This window comes from Odocoileus virginianus, chromosome 3 (assembly GCF_023699985.2).
Source record: "Odocoileus virginianus isolate 20LAN1187 ecotype Illinois chromosome 3, Ovbor_1.2, whole genome shotgun sequence".
In the NCBI taxonomy this organism is placed as follows: Eukaryota; Metazoa; Chordata; class Mammalia; order Artiodactyla; family Cervidae; genus Odocoileus; species Odocoileus virginianus.
The window spans coordinates 28,684,781-28,698,410 of NC_069676.1; the positions used below are offsets into that span (position 1 = coordinate 28,684,781).

The 13,630-nt window shown below is 37.5% G+C and overlaps 1 protein-coding gene across 15 annotated transcripts in view; it reads right to left on the reverse strand.

Annotated features, from left to right (window-relative positions):
- Positions 1-13,630, reverse strand: part of SNCAIP (synuclein alpha interacting protein) — a 153,767-nt gene that overhangs the window by 103,387 nt on the left and 36,750 nt on the right. The window contains exon 3 of one of the 15 annotated variants that reach the window (XM_020891023.2): positions 4,470-4,537. The exons of the other annotated variants lie outside the window; for them this stretch is intronic. The gene's annotated coding sequence lies outside the window, so the exon portion shown is untranslated. The remainder of the gene's footprint in view (positions 1-4,469; positions 4,538-13,630) is intronic. 15 annotated transcript variants of the gene reach the window in all.

The following is a 13,630-nucleotide window of genomic DNA, read 5'->3' on the forward strand; positions in this document are numbered from 1 at the left end:
TCATGAGAAAGACACTTGCAATGTTAATTTCTGGGACTGGCTGAACAACTAGCCTAACGAGAAGATAGAAGGCCCGGAGCTCCAAGAGGCTCCAGGAATTCTGTTCAACTGGTGCTGCTATAGACAGCTGAAGCACTTCCAGGCATTTGCTTGTTGTGGGATACTCTTTTCAAGGGGAGGGCTGGCTATGTTACTAAATATTTAGGTCTCAAGCAGCCAAAAGCAATTCGACATCAAATGTTAAAATTCAAAAAGCATGGTGGGAAAGTGTTTACAGGTGCTCCCTGGAACAATGTTTTCCCACTTCTGCATGAAAGAGCCCGGCCACAAGTACAAAAACATCAACTCTGACTGCATAAAGAGGTGCTTAAAATCCAGCAGGTTCTCCAAGTTGCAGCATGTTCCTTACCCAGGAATCCTTGGAGCATGACCCATCACGTGTGGCTACAAATAACAGCAACATATGCTAGAGACCCAGCTCTTTATCTCTACAACTACAGATTCATGGGCTGATGAGCACTTGGCTTTTAAAGACATATTCTGCTCTACCTTTTTCCAAAAAAATAAAATGAATATGACTTTCCTCTAATAGCTATTATAATTCTCTCATAAGATCCTATTAAATAAAGGTATTCACTGATTCAGTAAGCTTTGTGAAGAAAGGCATAGAGAATCCACAAAGTTTATTTGTTCTGTTCAAGATTTAAACATATGTTGTCACTCGGGGCAAAAGAATATTCAGTGTGAAATTACTCAGAAATTTAAATGCTGTGACATTATTTTGATAATTCAAATCTAACTAGAATCTAGGCTTCAGAGTATAGTTTAGTAAATTATTCTGGGCTTAAACAATAGATTTCTCTGTCTTAAAACAAAAATAACAAAGTACTGTTTCTGAAAGCATTCTTATTTTTATATCAGCTATATGGAATCATTTCCTATCTAGATAATTGTATATTAAGAACTTAAAAAAACACTTTAGAAAGTGTATTTAAAGGTTTCAGATAATTTTTAAAGCATTAAGTTAGAGGAAAATCTTAAAAAGCAAAGCATCAGACTTATTTTTAATAGATGTGATTTGTTACAAGGAAGACACAAATTCTTAGCTCTGGATCACCTTACGTCTTATTACATATATCCAGAAGTTTCTCTGAGTTCAAAAGTTCATAGCAACAATTTATAAGGGTCTTAGCTCTGAAGCAAGCCAGGAGGAAAGTGCTGCTTTTAATCAACACTCAGCTGCAATCCTTATGCTAAACATCTCACCAATTGGTGTGATATAGAGTTGTTACATTGCCAAGACACCTCTCAGAAGTATGGTTTCCACAAGGTAAGTTCAGAAAAGTTACACAAATAACCTGCAGGTACCCACATTCCATATTTCTAACTTTTGAGAACTCTAGCCTTAGAGAAAAAAACATTGTGCATACATCCTAGAGATAAAGGAAGGAAAATGGTTTATTGTACTAGACAGAGACCAGGAAAAATATGCTTTTCTCCTGGAAGTCTGATAATGTCTCTCTTTGTAGGCTGGAGTCCCCAAAGTGAGACTCTAAGAAGAGACAAAAGGTGGCAAACACAGGGGAATTCAAAGGGATTCCATTGCATATAAGGCTTCCCTTATATATAAAAAAGAAATTTTGTAAGCCTGAAATTTAAGCCTGTTTTGGGGTACAGAAGGACTGGAGATGAACACTAAAGTGATAAAGATGTCTCTTCCTAAAAGATACAAGGCTCTTCTTTCCCTCCTTCTCCTTTCCCTCTTCCTTCTCTTTTTCCTTCCTGCCACACATTTATCGAGCATCATGTGTTAGACTCAGCCACTGAGCATTCAGCAGTGAATAAGCAAGACAGGCTCACTGCCCTAAGAAAACTCAGTTGTTAAAATATAGTCCCCTGTGTTATACAGTCAGTGCTTTTGTTTATCTATTTTATATATAGTACTATATATCTGTTAATCTCAAGCTCCTAATTTATCCCTCCCCTGTCCACTTCCTTTGGGAACCAAAAGTTTTCCTGTGTCTGAGTCTCTTTCATAAATAAATTCCTTTGTATTATTTTTTTTAGATATCGCATATAGGTGGTGTCATATGATATCTGTTTTCCTCTGTCTGACTTACTTCACTTAGTATGATAATCTCTAGATCCATCCATGTTGATGCAAATGGCATTGTTTTATTCCTTTTTTACGGCTGAGTAGTATTTCATTGTGTATACATATAGATAATGGGAATGCTCTAAATGGGCATTGTCTGATGAGGTAGCCGCGAGAAGCTAGTATCCACTGCACACTTCTAAGATGGCCATGGCCACTGAAGAGCTCAGTTTCAGGTTTTATTTCATTTTCATCTGTTATGTTTAAATTTAAATAACCAGCACAATTCCAATGGATTAATCAGACAATAAACAAACAAGTATATAAAGTATTTTCAGGTTTGGGTAAGAGCAACAAGAAAAAAGGCAGACTGAGGATGACTAGGGGGAGAAGGTTGGACTTTTTAAATTATGGTGGATCAAGAAAGGGCTTTTTCTTAACAAAAGACATCAAGACACACAGAATGTAGGGGAGGAGGATTCCAAGCAGAGGGAACTGCCAGTGCAAAAGGTCTCCAGTGAGAGGGAATGCAACAGAAGCAAAGAGCGGGAAGGCTAATGTGGAGGAGAGTAGGTGCAAGCAAGTTGGAGGAGACCAGGTCTGAGAAGCAGGTGGAGGGGTGGGGGTTCATGGCTTTATAGCCCACGGAAAGGAGTTTGAAGTTTACTCTGATGGTGGAGGGACGTCAGTGAATGGCTGCAAACAGAGGCAGTGTCATGAGCTGATTATATTTAATGAGATCAGACAAGCAGCCGGTTAGAGACCAAACTGTAAGAACGGAAGGGTAGAAACAGCACTCAGGAGGGAACCCAGAGTCAGGCCTGATGCTGCAGCGGCTTGGCTAGAACCACACCAGAGCCAGACTCTAGTGTGCTCAGAGGGTGGGGCCAACAGGCCTTGGTGATGCATGACTGGTGGTGAGAGTGCATGTGTGTGAGAGAAAGGAAGGCAAAAAATCAAGGAGGTCGACTTGAAAGGGAACTGTAGAGCTAATCCCCAGTATCACTCTGGGGATGGAGGGCCATTTGCACTGTCCAACAGTGTGAGAAAAACACGGTGCTCAAACTCCCAGAAGCAGTCAAGCCGCAAAAGCCCTTATCAACGTGTCAGGAAGCCTGTGCATGTGTGTGTGTGTGTGTGTGTGTGTGTGTGTGTGTGTGCATAAAATTGTAAGTAAAATGTGCCCAGTTATTTCAATCCAGTCAGAAAGAACTTTAGGCGTATAAACTGTGTAATGACCTTTTAAATAGGAAGCCAACTCTTGCAACATCTATTGTTGCCAAAACACATTTTGGCACAGTATTAGACACAATCTACATATATTTATACATGTATAAATGCCACCCACCTTCAGAACCAGTTATACTAAACCATAATCATATGCTATCCAGTAGGAGAGTCGGGGTTCAGACCACTTCAACCTTTCATTACTGTATTGTTTTCAAGTGTTTAACCCTGGAATTGATAACATATTTTCCCTGACATGTCTGTTGGTGTGTTTTGCACAGAAAAAGCCCTGGAGGGGCCTCACAGATACAGTGGTATCATTGTATATAGGCATTAACTTAAATTCAGCTCTATAGTGAGAGGGAGGAAGGAAGGAAGGCAATTGACGTAACATGAGAAATTCTACTCACCACTCTCCTCAACGAGTCTGGGCCTGAAAATGAACATGAGACTCAAGATAGGAAATTAGCTGTTCCAACCATTGAGTTGGTTCCATTTCACGCTGTGGGAATCCCACCATGTCGTGTAGGATCTAGTGTTACTTTTCCCTATAATGTGGCCCTACATCATCTGATGTGCAAAGACAAAGCACTGTTTCCAATGTTGGAGGAAAAGCTGACAGCACTGGGCTTATGGGAAGGTGGATTTTAAGGGCAATTTAACAGGCATTCAGGGGTTATTGTGACTAGACGTGTTTTCTGCCTCACACACCAAGTTTATAACCTAATCACTTTATAGAATAGGGCTTCACTCTATACCAGGGGGTCTCCAATGTCCAGGATCTAACGCTTGATGATCTGAGGTGAAGCTGATGTAATGATAGAAATAAAGTGCATAATAAATGTAATGCATTTGAACCGCCTCCCCTTTCACCATGGCCCTCGATCCATGGGAAAACTGTCTTCCACAAAACTGGTCCCTGGTGCCAAAAAGGTTGGGGACCACTGCTCTATACCATTATGTATTGGCACAGAGTTGCTTCAACTTTACTTAGAAGGAAAATCATGAAGGATCTTATATGGCTATCTCTCACTTTGAAAGAATGCGAAAATCAAGCTTTTTTGAGATTTTTTTTTAGGGGAGGCCATCCTACAGATGAGAAACATTAACCAAACAAAAGGAATGTACAAATTTTGAGGGGTCTTACCTAATAAATTTATGGCCTCTGAAACACGATTTGAAATCTGAGTTGAATCTGTTGTGTGTTTATATAACCTGTGGAGAAGTAACAGAAAAGTCTTTGCATGGAATTTGCTTACCTCTCTAGAAACGTCTATGGTATGAGGCTAAACTCTTGAACAAAGAATGCATGTACCCACCTCACACACTAACTTTTATTTTACTAAAGAGTAGTATGATCTCAAAACCTAAACATTCCTTTGGAACATAAAACCAGAATTTGTATCCTTGCACTTGCAAATTTGGGATTGTGCCTAGAAAAACAAACATGTTTTCTTTAATTAGCCCTAACAGAAAAGAAATACAACTGGAAATTAATATTGTTGGTTTTAAAATGCAATAGAAAATAGAAAACATGGTTCATAAACTCCAAAGAAACCTGAGTTTGTCCTATGCTTTACTCTGAAAAAAGAGTATAAAAATAAAAGGCCAGTTGATCTGCTTTAAAAGGGATGTTTCATTTACTGTTTTTGATTAGTTTGTGTTTTTGTTCATGTTTAAACTCCTACTAGGCTGATCACTGAAAATATCATATAACTCTAGTCACATAATATTAACATGATTACTTCACTATATATTTGCTCCAAGACAATCAACTCAGTCAGGGCAACTTTGCTTTCAATTGCCTTTGCTGAAAAGCTGCATAAACATCCAAGACCAGTTAATTCTTTCCATGGGCTTTAAGCCTCATTGACATGCAGATGAGAGCCTGATCAAATGACAAGCCTGGGAGCCAAGTGCTGTGAATGAGTTTACCCACACAGACATGATGGGGACTCAATTCTATGGGCCAAGAGGAGGATGTAGCAAGAATTCTCTCTGCTCCCTATCACAGCCTCTCTGGAAGACCAGGGTCTCTTGCAAAGAATAGTAAACTAAACACAATTCTCAGAACATTCTTCCTTGAACACAACAAAACATGCAACAAGTAGAGAAGAAAGGAAATTCTAGCCTGTGCTTTAACAAAATGAAATGCCCAGCTTTCTGAAATAGGAAGATGAATGTGAACCAAGGAAATGCAAACTGAAATGTCTACTAGGCGGGGCGGGTCATGTAAATGAGTCAGCTAGAAAATCTGACTTCTAAGTCAGAAAGAGAAAAACAAATATCGTATATTAATGTGCAATCTGAAAAAGATGGTATAGATGATCTTATTTACAAAGCAGAAATAGAGACACAGACATAGAAAACAAACCTATGGATACCAAGGGGTAAAGGAGGGTAGATGGGATGAATTGGGAGATTGGGGTGGACATATATACACCATTATGTATAAAAGTGAGGGAGAAAGTCTCTCAGTCATTTCTGACTCTTTGCAACCCCATGAACTATACAGTCCATGAAATTTACCAGGCCAGAATACTAGAGTGGGTAGCCTTTCCCTTCTCCAGGGGATCTTCCCAACCCAGGGATCGAACCCAGGTCTCCCACATGGCAGGCAGATTCTTTACCAGCTGAGCCACAAGGGAAACCCATTATGTATAAAATATGTATAAAATAGATAACTAATGAGAACATCCTATGCAGCACAGGGAACTCTACTCAATGCTCTGTGGTGACCCAAATGGGAAGGAAATCCAAAAAGGGGAGATACATGTATACATAGAGCTGATTTACTTATCTCTACAGCAGACACTAAAACAATGTTGTAAAGCAACTATATTCCAATAAAAATGTAAAATGAACAAATAAAGACAATCATGAGTTGTTCTGAAAAAATAAAGAAACTCCAAAAGGGCAGGATCTGGCATGGTCACTCTGGTTTCCACCTATATACAGGCATCCTGCCCCACAGCTAGGACACAGTACATGCTCAATATGCATGCATTATTAAATACATTAATAAATGCTGTCATCAAGTAGCTGTGTAATTTGTCTCTAGGGGAACCCTTCTTTTCTTTGCTCCAAAACATGGTGCTTGGGTTATGCCAGTGGTATTCACCCTGGCTCAGCCTCACCCCATCCCCATCTTGGGCCCTCCTACTATTCCTGCTGTTACTCAGCAGCTGTTTCTTCCCCTCAGTTATCTTATAACTGCTATAATTATTTCAAGTTTTTGGTTAAAAAATACACAAATCATAATGGTACAGCTTAATGAATTTTCACAAGCTGAGTCCATCTCCCTCTTGTCCCATTACAGTCACTGCCCCTCCCCATTCCTAACTGACAACTATCCTGAATTCTAACACAACAGACTGGTTGGCCTTGCTAACTTTACAAAAATGCAATCACAAAGTGTATACTCTTCCTGGTTTCTTCTGCTCAACACATTGTTGTTTGAAATATTCATCCATAATAGTGTGTATAATTGTTCATTCCTTCCAGCTTTGATTCTACTGATGCTAACTACTAAAGCAATACACAAGAAAAATACTTTTGAAAACAGCCAAGGCAATATAACTGATCTCAGTAATAAACAGAACCATAGCAGATGCATCCTAAGCAATATCATCTTAGTCTTAATGTGTATCAAAGGATTCCCCATGTTGATGGGGTTCTGCATCCACTGGCGATAAGTAACTGGAAACTGGTGGTGATTCCAGACCTGCTCTAGACAAACTTTCCAGAGTCCACAGTTCTATTAACTGTTCATTTAGAGCCATGGCATATCAACTCTGGTTAACCATTTATTTATCTGTAAAGCAAGATATAAAGTGAGTAGCCTGCAACTCAAATACATGAAGACAACAAAAAGAAATATTTGTTTAAAAATGGATTCATATCTTCTTTTTAAGGAACCCAAAGTTGTTTTATGTTGTCATTTATTCACAAGGATTTTTTTCTTGGCTTGTAACTGTGAGGTATAAAAAGACTGATTCTCTTTACAAGGTTCACAGTGAGCGAGAAAAAGTTCTGGAGGACTGGAGGAATAGGCAGAAGACAGAGGATTTAAAGGGCAGTGAAACTACTCAGTATGATACTGGAAGGATAGACTCAGGCCTATTATACACTTGTACAAATCCGTCAACTGTAGACCACTGAGAACAAACCCTAAGGTAAACTATGAATTCTGGGCGATACTACTATGCAAATATAGGGTCATCAATTTTAACAAATGTACCACTCTGGTGAGGAATGCTGATAATGGGGAAGGCTGTGCAAGTAGGTATGGGGACAGGAGGTCTACAGGAAATCTCTGTATCTTCTTCTCGATTTTTCTGTGAATTAAAAATTGCTCCACAAATAAAGGCTGTTGAAAATATTATGAAAGTGGGAGAACTGACAAATATCCAGGAACTTCCCATAGAGCAATTTCTAAAATATTTATACTAATATTTATATTAATAACAATTTATACAATTGTATCATAGGGAAGGCTGAGAGTCTATTTTTATTAGACAAGTTTCCTATAAACTTTTACAACAGTAACATTTCAAGCAAAACTGTTTCTAGCACTTCTCTTTTTATAAGATGAAAGTATAAATCTCTGTGATATTTTCAGTGTCTGTGAAATCTCAAAAATTGTTTTAGGTGTAAAAGATATCCTGGTTATTTATTATTTTATTTTCCTGCATTTAGGTTCTGAATTTGGGAAAGCAAAATTCCAAAGTTCTCATGGAAAATGTAGACACTTCATTGAGCTAGGATCATAGATGACTTTCAGGCAATATTTGGTAATAAGAAAACATTGAAAAATAAGCAGAAATGACACAAAAAACGAAAAAGAAACTTAGTTCTTTCATAAGTGAGAAATTTTTGCCTTATTGTCTTAAATAATCAAAGATATAATAAGGTCAAAATAAAGCATTTCCTTAAAAAGTTTTGCTATCTAAGAAAACAACAATAAAGTAAAAATCTTTGATTTTGTACATAAGAATGCTAATTAGTAAACCAAAGAAACAAGGCCATCAAACTGAGTACACTTTTTAAAATGTTAACAATTCTCATTCCCTGTTTTCAGACTCAGGTAATGTAAGCCAGGGCAAATAATATTTACTTTCCAAGTTTGGTCCTTCATTAGAATAGGACTCAGGAGGTCTATGAGGTCAAATCTTACCCCAAAATTAAAGTATATGGCCTTTATATTAATATGCAATGCATTAATATCAAATCAATAAACACAAAAGCTATACGAAATTTTAAAAAGGTTAAAAAACATTTCTTAAAAACCTCCAAGAACCTTTTCTGCAGTGAGGAACTATTTTCTAATCCTTATATAGAACCATGAAGAAAGGTTGCTAATGTTTATGATACCACAAAATCTGGCAAATCAAAGAATACCAATATAATTCCATATTTACAACTGTCCTTCAGTAAGAGAAGAAGAAAGCTCAGTAATCAAAGAAGATAACTTAGCAGAAACTTGGACTTTAATCCTATTAATGAGAGTCCAATGGAAACTCCAATAATTTAAAAGAAAGCTATTTTATCTATGGATGTTTTTTAAAAGACATCTTAGTAAAAAAAAGAATAGTTTTAAAAAATTCCTGGAAATTTTGCAAAGACCCCTGAGCCTTTAATGCAAGCAGTGGTATAATCTTCTTCGATGACAAGGTAGAACTGGTTATACAAGGAACTCATTTTTCTGGGAGGCAATGGATAAAATCCAGAAGAGGTGCAGAGGCAAAAAAGTAATTAATGACTTTCGCAGAAATTACCACATGTACCAACTTAATACATTTGTGAAAACATTATAAACAAACGCTGAACATCCAAGATTTTCAAGACTGCACTTTGCCAATCTGTCATAAGCCTGGTTGCTTCCAATACAGCCATGAATCAGACGTGCCTGCCTCCTAGAGGATAACAGTGGGTGAGATCACAGTATCTTGCTTTTGGGGAAACAACAGGTCATCATTACTGACAAATCCTTCTTTTTAAGGAAGGGCATCATCTGGTTTTCTGCTTTAAAGCCCACATATTGTATACAAACTCTTCTAGTTTGGGACAGGCTTGGCCAAATTTGTTAAGCAGCCAGCCTTCCTCGATGAGGTCAATACAAACATCCCAGTTAGAGGGCTGGGTCCGAACACAAGAGATGTTGAATGCTGCTGATTAGTACCCTTTGTCTAGGCCTGTTTGGGTCCTAATGATATCAAACACAAAACAAGAAAAGCTATTTACTGCCTATGCCAAGTATACAACCACTACAGATGAAATAATGTCTTTAATCAGTCCACATTCTTAATTTTCCTCTGGAGCCAAAAAGCACATCTATTAATGGGGGGAAAGATGTAAAATGAGAAGAGAAGACACCATAAAACTTAACAGTTAAAAAAAAAGCATGAAAAAGGATAACACTTTCATATCCAAAAGAACACTGAAGTTTATATGCTGAATCAATAGAAAATGTTAGAGGTAAAATTAGATCTGGGTTATAGTAACTAATGCCCTAGATATAGAGCTAATGTTTCTAACAAAGATCTTCAGGATTAAAGAAAGTAAACAGAACTCAACACTACTAGCAAGAATAAATACTAAATGTTATTACATGGTCTTTGGTGTTCTGGCTTCAGTTAAGCCTCAAGAAATCCCTCAGTACCACCCCAATCTCTTGTGAACACCTTGATCTCATCTACCTTCTTTTCATCTCACTTTCTCATCTGGGACCCACCTTTTTGTCCAGCTTTGCCAGGAAGCAGCCTGACTCATTTGGACACCCATCTCATGACCACCCCATCATACACCTTTCATGATCCCTGGTCTTTGTTGCACACATAAGCACCAAAAAACTAAAATAACATGGTTTTTGCCCCCAAACATTTGCAATTAAAGTTGGTCAGTGATGAACTGTAAGTCAGTCTAAGCTAAAGTATAAAAAGGTGATTTCTGAGACTTTTCTAGTAATGCACAATGATTCAAGCAAAACTCTTTTAATTGTAAACATCTTGTGAGGCATTATTCTTTGTGCACAAAAGAAATGCAGGAATCTCAACTGTAATACCTATTTAGTGTGTACTGAAATCAAACAATGATATTAAAAATCATGTCATCCCAATTAAAAATTATATAAGCTGAAACTAATTCTGAGAAACTGAATTAAGATAAAAGAAATCTTCTATTTTTAATGGGAACTTACAAAATTATCTGTCATATTTCTTTCCACTAAAACATAAAAATCAGCAAACCCATTTATGCATTTACAAGTCTTTCAGGTGAGATGGACTCCTGAATTCAGATACTGCTGTGCTTAACTTATTCCAAATGTAGAAATATGCTATGATCAAGAAGATGCAATTCTTGAAATAAATCTGTACAGAATAAACTTTTGTTATAGCTGAATGAAATATTGAGATTCTCCCTGCCATTAGATCCTTTTCCATAATTTCTTAACTTAAGAACTTACTGAATGTGTATCTAATATGAGAAAACTGTACTATTCACACAGGGAGAAATACAATATAGTGGCTCTTTCTTAAGAACATTCAGCTGATGGGGGAGCAGAAGGGTGTGGAAGTTCAGAGGTGGTCTACAGGCTGGCCAGAATGGGAGGCGGCAAGACAGGTAGACAAACAGGATGGTCACAGGCAAGGCAGTTCCATCAGAAGTATTTCAGCTCAATGAGGCACCACCGTAGATTTAGGGAATAAGTGAAAGTGAAAGTCGCTCAGTTGTGTTCAACTCTTTGCAACCCCATGGACTTCACAGTCCATGGAATTCTCCAGGCCAGAATACTAGAGTGGGTAGCTTTTCCCTTCTCCAGGGGATCTTCCCAACCCAGGGATCAAACCCAGGTCTCCTGCATTGTGGGCAAATTCTTTACCAGCTGAGCCACAGGGAAGCCCAAGAATACTGGAGTTGATAGCCTATCCCTTCTCCAGAGGATCTTCCCGACCCAGGAATTGAACCAGGGTCTCCTGCAGGGTACACTTATGTGTCTACAGTAGGATGCAGAAAATAATACAGAAAGAGAAGTGTGACAAGTCTGAAGAGGCCCTGCCTCCTAGATCCTCAACCTCTCAGGAACACAAGTAGCACTGTGATGTTTTCTTTAAAGAAAGTAATTAACAGCATAAAAAAAGTTAAAGAAATATATAGTTCAAAATGCAGAAATGAGTTATTATGGTTAAGAATACTCTTTCTTGTCAATAAAGACCTAACAGGTTACCATTACTTTTTCAAATTTGACTTATGTAAGAGAAAACTCTAGAACTTTTTTAATATGTTAAAATAGTGCTAGTAGAAAGAAAACAGTCATATTCATTTTTTGATTCTGCAAAGCGAATCACTGGAAGTTAATACCTTTTGATGTACCATCAGTGGTACTCACTAGAATCTCATAGGAAGTCTTAAAAACAAACAAACAGAAAAAACCCCCAGTTTTTCTCAAGCTCCAACCCTCAGAAATTCTGATTTAGCTGTTCTTGGAGTGGAACCTGGGAGCAAGTCATTTTAAAGCCTGACAAGAGTTGAGAATTATTGTGCTAAATAAGTATTTTGTGATGAAACAAATAAATACTTTGGGCTTTTAATGAAGGAAACAACTGAGGCACATCCTACTCATAATTACTGGTGATGGATAATTCAGAGTCCATCTGGTAATGAATAGTTCAGGTGGCTTTATCATGAGGCTTTCATTATCAGAGAAAAATTGGTAACAGGAAAAGGCTAAGCCACCTTTTCACTGAAATAGTGAAAAACATAATGTCGGGTTATTATCTTAAATAAATTCATTAAAATTATATCATAAGGAAAATTTTAAGCTATAACTGCAGCAATGAACTGGAGTAAAGATTGAATCGAGTCGACATAATTTTTCTTTCCTGACAAAATTATACTACAGTTCAACCTAAACTAGAGCTATTATTTCAAAGAATACTCAAAAATGTCATCAATTTTCCCAGGGGTTCCTCTTGCCCTTTGATTCTAAAATAATTTTCATATGAAACATCTACTTATGACTTCATCCATTTTTGTCCTCTCATTTTTAATTGTTCATTGGTCTCACTCTGCCGGATCCTCATTTATCAACGGATTTATGTGTGATTTAGGCAGTTTTCCAGCATCAATTGTTTTGAATTAATGAATTCTCTTTACATATATGTAATTTTATTTATTTAGTTAGTTTTGACTATGCTGGATCTTCACTGCTGCACGGGCTTTCCTCGAGGTGTGGTGAGCAGGGGCTACCCTGCAGCTGTGGAGCTTGGGCTTCTCATTGCAGTGGCTTCTCTTGTCGCAGAGCTTGGGCCCCAGGGCACTGGGGCTTCAGTCGTTGGCACATGTGGGCTCAGTAGTTGTGGCTTCCCAGCTCTAGAGCACAGCCTCAGCCGTCGTGGGGCACAGGCTTCGGTGCTCCGAGGCATGTGGGATCTTCCCAGTTAAGGCATCAAACCCGTATCCTCTGCACTGGAAGGTGGATTCTTTCCCACTGGGCTACCAGGGACGTCCCAGCATTAATGAATTCTTGCAATCAATTTGTTATATGGATTGCATGTGTACCATATTTTTAGCATTGCATTTTTTTTTTGTGTTACATTGTTGTAAGCATCTTATAATCAGCCCCAAACTGATTAATAAAAACATCAGCTTAGTGAGATTTTAGAAGGCTACTTTTATAACCAGTCACTTTCTCAGTAAGTATTTTCCTCTTATGAATTATGACAGTTCACCTTGTAACCAAACTGTGAGGACTTAGACAATGAAGGCTCTTGTTATCAGAACATTATTTAAGAACATCAAGGTAATGAACAACAGTAATTCTCTAGACCATAATGTTCCAGAAATTGAAAGCCAGGTTCATATATCTTTTTTCCCTTTAAGGAATAAAGATGTCTTAACAAATATGAGAAAATAAACTTTATATTGCTTCTATGTTCCACATTTACTTAAGGAACATATAAAATACTTGGAAAATTAAGATTTTCCCATCTGTATACCAACTGTTAATATCTTTTGAATGAAAGATATATGTCCCTCAGAATCTGAAATAATGGTAGGATACCAGAAATTTGAGAAAAATATAATCAATATTTGTGGGTATGTTTTACATGTTGAAAATTAAGAGGTAAAAACAAAATACAAATAATTTGCTTTGTTCATAATGTGCTTGGTTATGTTCAGTATTCAAAGGCTAAGAGAGAAATAGGAAGGGAAGCACTTATTTTTATGTTTTTAATAAGAAATGGCATGAGAGGAAAAATCAGGATGAATGTTTGCCAAATTCAATCTTTTTCTCCCACAAAAATG